General features: G+C 35.9%; 2 non-coding genes across 2 annotated transcripts; one reads left to right on the top strand and one right to left on the bottom strand.

Annotated features, from left to right (window-relative positions):
- The first annotated feature begins 321 nt into the window (after nt 1-321).
- LOC112096501 lies at nt 322-428 on the top strand. Its single transcript, XR_002904404.1, has one exon. It is a non-coding gene; the product is annotated as a small nucleolar RNA R71 (small nucleolar RNA).
- A 6,698-nt stretch (nt 429-7,126) lies between these two features.
- On the bottom strand, nt 7,127-7,230 carry LOC112096551. Its single transcript, XR_002904452.1, has one exon. It is a non-coding gene; the product is annotated as a small nucleolar RNA R71 (small nucleolar RNA).
- Nucleotides 7,231-9,435: the final 2,205 nt, after the last annotated feature.

Raw genomic sequence — 9,435 nt, forward strand, 5'->3', positions numbered from 1 at the left:
CCACAGTATACACAAGACAGTTCAGCAACTTACTTTACTACTGCTGGAGCATATGTCATGGCTTTTACCATGTTAGTCAATGAGGTTACTTGTGCTGATAAAGTTGTAATTGCATCTATATTATGTACCCCTGCTTCTCCTCTTGTTGTTGGCATTCTAGTTGATGGCCATTGATAATTATTGTTGGCAATTCTCTCCAAAATTTCATAAGCTTCAGTGTAAGATTTAGATAACAAAGCTCCATTTGCTGAAGCATTCACCATCAATCTCGTACTAGGATTCAACCCATTATAGAAAGTCTCTAATTGTATGCAACAAGGAATGCCATGATAAGGACACCTTCTGAGCAGTTCTTTGAATCTTTCCCAAGTCTCATACAAACTCTCATTTTCAAGTTGATGGAAAGAAGTAATCTCATTCCGCAATTTTGTATTTTTTGTCAGTGGGAAATACTTCATTAAGAATTTATCAGCCAACTCATTCCATGTAGTGATGGAATTAGATGGTAATGAGTTTTACCATGCTCTTGCTCGATCTTTTAAGGAGTAAGGAAAAAGCCTTAGTCTTAAAGCATCTTGTGTTGCTCCAGCAATTTTAAAAGTATCACTCACTTCTAAAAACAACTTAAAATGGAGGTGAGGATCTTCATTTGGCAGTCCATTAAATTGACCCATTGTTTGCAACATTTGAAACATTACTGGCTTACGTTCAAAGTTTACGGCTTCCACTTCAGGTCTGATTATCTCAGGGTGTACAACTTGAGGAGTAACACATCATAATCTCTAATAGCTCTGTCCCTGTCATTTGCCATGTAAATAATATTGTTGTTGCCTGGCTGTCTTTGGTTAGCATGCTCATTCTGCTCTTCTTGAATGTTGACAGGTTGTAATGGCCCGTGACGGTCCAAATTTCTCACATCCTGCAAATTATCCATGTCTGAAATAATTTTTGAATTCTTTTGTTCTCTTCGCAGTCTTCTTACAGTCATTTCAATCTCAAGATAAAATTGGAATACAACAGATCTATCTTTGTGCATGCAAGTGTTAATCTATCAATAAATAGCACAAGTCAAATCAAATTGGCACTATCAAGACTTACTTCACACTTCGAAAATAAACAATTAATCCCCGGCAACGGTGCCAAAAACTTGTTAGTAAATTTTTTAATCAAATGCTATTGAGGCCAATGTGCAAGTGTACACAACAAGTAATAAAATGATGAATATTCAAGATCGTCTCCACAGGGATTGATGTTACTAGAAATGCTACATCAATCACAATAGTGTAATATACCTTTATTCCGAGATGAACAAATGTAAAGTTGGTTACTATTGAAATTGATAATTGTGAGAGAATAAAATAAAACAATGCAGTGATAAAATAAATTAAATAAAATGCGTCGAAGAATCAAATGAGAACAAAGTAGTTGAATGATCAAACTCTCTTTATGGGCTGACTGCTTTTCATCAAGTTAACACCAGTTGCTACAGCAATTTTTATAGCACTAGGCAGAATTATTTTGCATCCTCAGCTGTCGCATATTGGAATTCTCACACCCTTAATTATTTTAGCAATGACCAGTTGCTATTCTACCTACAGCATGGCACTATGAACATCCATTCTCTCCACCCTACAAGGTGAGTACCTATGTCTAGTTTATCACAAACCTTAACTTAAAGTATGGCTCTTATGGGATTCAAGATAAACTTAATGCAAGAAACTTAAATTATGATCAAGTATTACTCTAATAATATCCACTAAGACATGCCCTTTTGCGGCTCTATTTTAACTTGAACCATTAAATGGGTGGTCAACTGAAATAACATTTATAATAATAGCTATTAAAGTAAAATGCTACAGTAATTATATAGCAACTCATAAGAACAGCCAAGAACCCATTAGATTGTTTGTCACTCAACTACAAGCAAGTTTAGTTCATATTCTAAAAGAGAAAAACAAACAGCAACATATTGGTCACGAAATACATTAGTTCAGTCAAAGAGTGAAGAAAGGTATAAGTCAAGAACGGCAAAAAGTGAATCCAAATAACTCTGCTGTATTCTTCAATAATGCTGCATCCGTTCCCTTGAATTCTGATTTTCTTCTTCTTTTTCTCTCCAATTTGCCCAAGGATAATTCCTTGCCGCTGTTTTATGTGATGCACGCCTCTTTTTATAATTGAAAACTAGGTAAACAAAAGTCTCGGGCGTACATGAGTCAAATTAGGAAACTGCAGATCGCAATTCTGCAGCTAATCCGCACTAAGTGTTCTCCCTCGGTGCTCCAGGATTGCTACAGCAATGGTCACTCCAGCAACGGCTATAACATTGTATTGTTCCCGGTTGTGTATCACTTCTTTTGCGGCCATATTCTTTCTTCTTCTTGCTAGCCTAATATCTCAGCATCCCTTCATGGATTATAAACTTCTGAAAACCTATAATTATGCACATGTTTGGAGTACAAATTACTTTAAATCAAGCAAAAATTATTAAGACTAAACAAAAATGGATGTTTATGCAAAAAATAACCAAAATATAATAAAAACACATCATTTACTCTCTAAGTGATCTTGATTTAAGTCTAGAATTGCCGTAATAACTCTCATTTTATAAAGTTATCAATATGGTTTGTAAATTTAAAAAATCCATCTATGCGCTCAAGCAAGCATTCGACACTGGTATTTCAAGTTTAATCAAGTGATCATCTTATTCGGTTTTGAAATGAATTTGGTCGATGATTACATATGCCATAAGTTTTGTGCAAGTATATTTTTTTAGTTTTATGTGTCGATAACATTTTGCTTGCCAGCAGTGATTTAGGATTATTGCACGAAACCTAAAGATTTCTAACTAAGAACTTTGATATGAAAGATCTTAGTGATGCATCTTTTGTATTAGGCATACAGATACATCAGAATTGCTCTGGAGGTATTCTTGGATTATCACAAAAGAGGTATATCAAAACGGTTCTCAAGAGATATGGCATACAACTTTACAAATCAGGTGATACCCCTTTGGCTAAGGGAAACAAGTTTAGTTTTAATCAGTGCTCTAAGAATAATTTTAAGGAAAAAAATACAGAAGATTCCTTATGCGTCAACAGTAGGAAGTTTGATATTTGCTCAATTTTGTACGCAACCAGATATTACGTACGTTACAGGGATGTTAAGCAAATATCTAAGTAATCCAAGAGTAAACCCTTGGAAATCAGCAAAATGGGTCTTGCGATGTGTATAGAGAACAAAAGACTACATGGTCACATATCGGAGGTCAGATTAGCTTGAGATCGTTAGGTATACTAACTTCGATTTTTTTGGGTGCCAAGATAGTATGAAATCCACTTCGAGCTACATCTATCTACGGGCTGGGGTGTTGTCCTGGAAGAGTGTTAAACAGTTTCTTACAACCTCTTCTACAATGGTAGCAGAGTTCATAACATGTTATGAGGCATCCAATCATGAAATATGACTTCAGAATTTTGTCACAGGAGTTCGTGTAGTAGTTGGTGTTGATAGACCACTCGGATTATTTTGTGACAATAAGTCAACAATGCTTTATTCCAATAACAATAAGAGATCTACAAAGATGAAGTATATAGACATCAGGTTTCTAGTTATTAAAGAAAGAGTTCAGAGTAAACAATTGTCTATTGAGCATATCGACACAAACTCCATGATTGCGAATCTACTTACTAAAGGATCGCAACCCAAAATGTTTCTTGAGCATGTTGCTCATATGGGTGTCATGTCATTAAAAGATATTCAATTTTAGTGGGAGTTTATGATTTTAGATGCTCTTATAATATAGACATTTTTTAGTTATTTTAGTATATAGATGTTTCAGGTTATTTTCTGCATAAATAAAGTTTTGGTTTATTCATACTTTGATTTTCATTTGGTTTAATCTCACTAAGATTTAAAGGTGGACCAATTGGAAAGAGGCATGTGAAGATCATAATGCATGAAATTTTCATGCTACAGATCCACATCATGATCCATGTCATTAAATGGTATTGGCATAGTGGTCATTGATGGGTCGAGTTACGATAATTATAACAAAGGTCATTTTGATCCTATATTAGTATGATTGATGGACCGAATTGGTTGTAGATACATTTCAGTACTGATAATAAGGTTGAGCTCATACGGTTATTTTTTGCAAAGCATCATTATAAAGTTACATATAGAGTCCAAGTGGGAGATTGTTGGATTTTTAAATCTAGCATTATTCGATTCTTAATCCAATGTTGGGCTTATATGTGAATAATTATGTGTTGTAGACTATCATATAAGGTTAAGCCTAATTAAAAGTTAACTATTAAGGTTTTCGATATTATGGGTTTTAATGTATCTAATAGGGTGTGGGCCTTTAATGTATAAAACCTAATGATATTATAATTCTATGATGGACAGAATTAGGAATACCTAAGGACACCAGGAAAAAGTTGTCTATATAAGTGGTTATGGTCCCCAAGTGATAACTCCATAAAATGAGAGTTATCATAACATTTCTAGACCTAAATTAATATTACTTCGAGAGTTAATGATGAATTTTTATCCCATTCTTAGTAAATTTTGCATGAGTATAATAATTTGATGTGTTTTAGGTCATTTTTAGCTCTAATTAAATGTGATATTGTAGGTGACCCAAAAACTCATGCTTTGTTGATGAATGTTGTAGAAGAACAACTACATTATTGCAACAATGAGCTTGTAGAAAACGACAAAAGAATTATCTCCATATGAGCAAAAACAAGCCTAAGCCAGAGAAAATGTTACAGCACATGCTGCAACAATCCAAGACTGAGTACAAACAAAACTGTCCAGGCTATTCACGCGCTATCTGACAAATTTTGTTGCAGCCATTACTGCACTACCACTGTCAAGTGCAACCAAAACAGTGGTAGGCGTGACAGGTGTTGAGTGTTAGAAAATGCATATTTATAAAGGAGAAAACTATCATTTTACATTTTAAGTCTTACTAACAACCCTTACTTTTATATATTTAACCTTCTTATGATTTAATTACATGTGTTTTATTTTAATTAAGTATTTTATGTATTTTAGGGGCATTATAGTCATTTCACAATAAAGGAGAGATCAGACGGCAAAACGGCCATCACTTTTGAACTCAGGACGGTCGAAAACCTTAGGAGGAGCATAAAAGGAAAAATGGCACTATTCACATGTACGGTACTATTCACGTTACTGTTCACGACACTGTTCACATAGACGGATGATGACGTGGAATTGACCGATGATGTGGCATTGACTGATGAGGTGTCACGATCCTGTTGGACTAAAATTCTTATGTACTGTTGATGGTGACGTGGCAGCATATCAGTGGACGAAAAATCTCGCGTACGGTGCATGCATCACACAGGATTATTTTCAACCAAACTGCGTTACTGTTCATCCGGGTCAAACCGCGTTACTGTTCAAAGTCGGGTCAAACCGTGTTACTGTTCATCCACGTGGTCAAACCGTGGACTGTTGACTGATGACGTGGCGCAATCCTGAGCGTCCAAACTGTTTTTAATCCGATGGCCATGATTTACTCCATGTATCTATAAAAAGGGGGCCTCTCCCCCCTAATTTGATATCTCTGAATCCATTTTCTGTAATTCCCTCTCCATCTTGTATTTTCTTCGTATTTTAATAAATTTCCATTTTGCCCCTAGTTCAACTATGAGCGGCTAATTTTCTTTCAAGCTTGGGTTGAAGGTGAAGTCTCAACATGTGTCATGAGCTTAATTTGGTAAATTTATTTTCTCTTCCCCTCTAGTTTTTGTGGATGTTTTGACTTCTCGTCGACAAATAATAATAATCTTGTCTAGATACCGCCTTGGTTACACCGGCTCTCTAGTATAAGGTTATTATTATTTGGCACTATAAGCCCTTAGCACCATATTGATTAGAGCGTGGTTCATGAGGTGTGGATTCCCCCCTCATGATTTAATTGGCATTAATACGGATTATTTAGCCCATGATGCATGTTGATACGGATCCAGATACCCAAGTACGTCAATTTAATCGATTTTCTCTACAATTTATTCTCGCCATTGCAATTCCAATTTTAGCATATTTTAAATCACTTCCACCACAATTCCAACCACCCATTTACAAAATTAATTCTATATATAATTAAAAATCCACCTCCTCGTGGGATCGACACTCGTCACCATTGATCTATACTATAATAGATTCGTGCACTTGCGAGTACATTAAAATTTGCACAACAAGTTTTTGGCGCCGTTGCCGGGGAGGTAAGTAATTTTAATTCATAGAATTAATTGTTTTGAATAATTTCTTTTATTTGTTTTCTTGTATTTTTTTTATTAAATTAAAAAAAAGAAAAAAAAAGTGAATCTACATTTAAAGGTTAGTATTTCTTTTCTTTTTCTCTTCTTTAAAATTCTGTAATTTAATTTTCCATTTATTTTTCTTTGTAATTTTTTTTTGTTTATCTTATTAATTTAATTTTTAGTTAATTTCTTTCACGTATTTATTTTTGTGTATTTTTATAGAAAGGTTGTAATAGCGCAATAAGGTTAGTATCGTAATTTCTCCCTCTTCTTTATTTTTATTTGTTTTGTTCCCATCTTTATTTTTTGTTTTGTTTGCATCTTTATTTTTATTTTATTTATTTTGCATGCATGGTCGTAGGTCATTATTACCTAATCTTGAACCTATAGACCTTGAATTAGAAAAAACACTTCGCACACACAAACACGTTAAAAATAAAATGGATTTACAAGCACCACAGGAGAGCCCATTTAAGGACTATTTTAGTCCCTTAGCTAATTTGAGCACGTCATGCATAAGATACCCAAATGTAGCTGCTAGGAGTTTTGAATTAAAACCTAGTGTGTTAAATTATCTCCCTACATTTTATGGCCTAGAAAATGAGGATCCATATAATCATTTGAATGATTTTCATGCCATTTGTCAAACATTCAAATATGAGAATTTTTCAGATGATGATGTTAAACTTAGACTATTCCCATTTTCTTTAAAAGATAGAGCTCGTTCATGGTTAAATACTTTACCTGCTAATAGCATTTCATCATGGGAACAAATGGTAACGAAATTTTTGAATAAATATTTCCCAGTGCATAAAACCAATGCTATTCGCAGGGAAATCTCAGAGTTTACCCAGAGAGAGGACGAGCAATTTTTCGAAACATGGGAGCGATTCAATGGGCTACTCTTGAAGTGTCCACATCATGGGTACGAGAAATGGCACCAATGCCAATACTTTTTGGAGGGATTACTACCAAATGTGCAAGAACGGCTAATTGCAACAAGTGGAGGAGAGCTAATGTCAAAAAGTGCATCAGAAATTTGGGAATTCTTCCAGCGACAAGTGGATAATTCCCAACAACGGAGTCGATCACTCAGGAATACTAGAAGAATTAAAGGAGTAAATGAGGTTCAAATTGGCGAGTCAACTTCGGGAATCAAAGAAGTCAAGGAGATGGTTGAAGGTCTTGCTCGACAAATAGCATCGTTATCGACTGCTAAATCAACAGAACCACATGATCATGATTCATACTCAGATCAAGCCAATGCCATAGGTGTAATGAGAAAGCCATCAAATTACAACCCATACTCCAACACATATAATCCTGGATGGAGAGACCACCCCAATTTTTCATGGTCTCAAGGATTCCAACAGAATGGACCAGCAGCTCCAGCTCCACCAATGCAACAAATTCCTCAAGTTCCTCAAGCCTCTCAGCCCCCATTTAGACCATACAATCAGAACCAGAACTACTCTCAACCCAGACCATGGGAGGATGCATTCCAAAATTTCAAGAATGTTACTCACTCCACGATTGAGCAACAAAACCGCACCATTGATGGACTACGAAATGAGTTGAGAACAGGCTTCAATTCACAAGCTCAATCAGTTTCAAGCCTTGAGAAGATGGTGGGACAGCTTGCTTCTTCAGTTCAGACCTTGGCAATGACTGTTGAGAAAGGTAAGTTTCCAAGTCAACCAGTGCCTAATCCTAAAGGAGTACATGAAGCAAGTGACAGTTCACCATAACAGCATGGAGAGGTCAAAGCAGTAATGACCTTGCGAAAAGGAAAGGAAGTCGACAACAAAGTGGAGATGCCGGTGACAAAAGAAAATCAAATTGTACCTGTGAATGTTGAGGACTCACCACCGGAGGAAAAAGAAGAAACCAACCCACGAGAATATGTTCCTAAAGCTCCATTTCCTCAGAGGTTAGCAAAAGGCAAAAAGGGAAAATCCACAGGTGAGATTCTCGAAATCTTCAAACAGGTAAGTGTTAACATCCCTTTGCTTGATGCTATTAAACAAGTTCCATCTTATGCCAAGTTTCTTAAAGACCTTTGTACTAAAAAGAGAAATATGCATGTTCAAAAGAAGGCATTTTTAACTGAAAACGTTAGCTCTATACTCCAATATAAAATTCCTTTAAAATGCAAAGACCCAGGCTCCCCCACTATCTCATGTAGTATAGGGAACCACACAATTGAGAATGCTTTATTGGATTTAGGAGCTAGTGTAAATTTGTTGCCTTATTCAGTATTTGTGAAACTTGGACTTGGAGAATTACACCCAACTCCAGTGGTGTTACAGCTTGCAGATCGGTCCACAAAAATACCTCGTGGTATTGTGGAGGACGTGCTTATCCAGGTAGACAAGTTCTATTTTCCTGTTGATTTCATTGTAATTGACACTCAACCAATACAGGATTCAAGGAAGCACATCCCCATTATTCTAGGCCGACCTTTCTTGGCAACTGCGGATGATCACATTCAATGCAGGACTGGAAATATGCAGTTGTCCTTTGGCAACATGACTATGGAGCTAAACATTTTCAACATTGCCAAACAACCTCACAGTGCAGATGATGGAATTGTTGATGTGGATTTAATTGAAGCATTAGTTGATGATACTTTTGTTTCAAACCTTAGTGATGATCCTTTACAAACATGTTTAACTCACTTTGGTTTGAATTTTGATATTGACAGATCGGTCGATGAGGTCAACGCTCTACTTGACTCAGCACCATCCATAGACACTAATAAATGGAAGTCAAGAGTTGAACAACTAGCACCATCAGAGAAGAAACTCATCCCATCATCAGAATTACCACCGAAACTCGAGCTCAAACCATTGCCCAACACTTTGGAATATGCATTTTTGGGAGAAGAAAGTACTCTGCCGGTAATCATCTCATCATCCCTAAATGACGAACAAAAAGGTAAGTTGTTGGATGTTTTAAAAGAGCACAAAGGAGCATTAGGATGGACCATAGCAGACATCAAAGGTATAAACCCAGTAGACTGCATGCATTACATTCACCTTGATGAAAATGCTAAATCTACTAGGGAAATGCAACGTCGGTTAAATCCTAATATGAAAGAAGTTGTTAGAACAGAAGTCCTTAAGCTATTAGA

Source organism: Citrus clementina, unplaced genomic scaffold (genome assembly GCF_000493195.1).
Source record: "Citrus clementina cultivar Clemenules unplaced genomic scaffold, Citrus_clementina_v1.0 scaffold_8, whole genome shotgun sequence".
Taxonomy (NCBI): domain Eukaryota; kingdom Viridiplantae; phylum Streptophyta; class Magnoliopsida; order Sapindales; family Rutaceae; genus Citrus; species Citrus x clementina.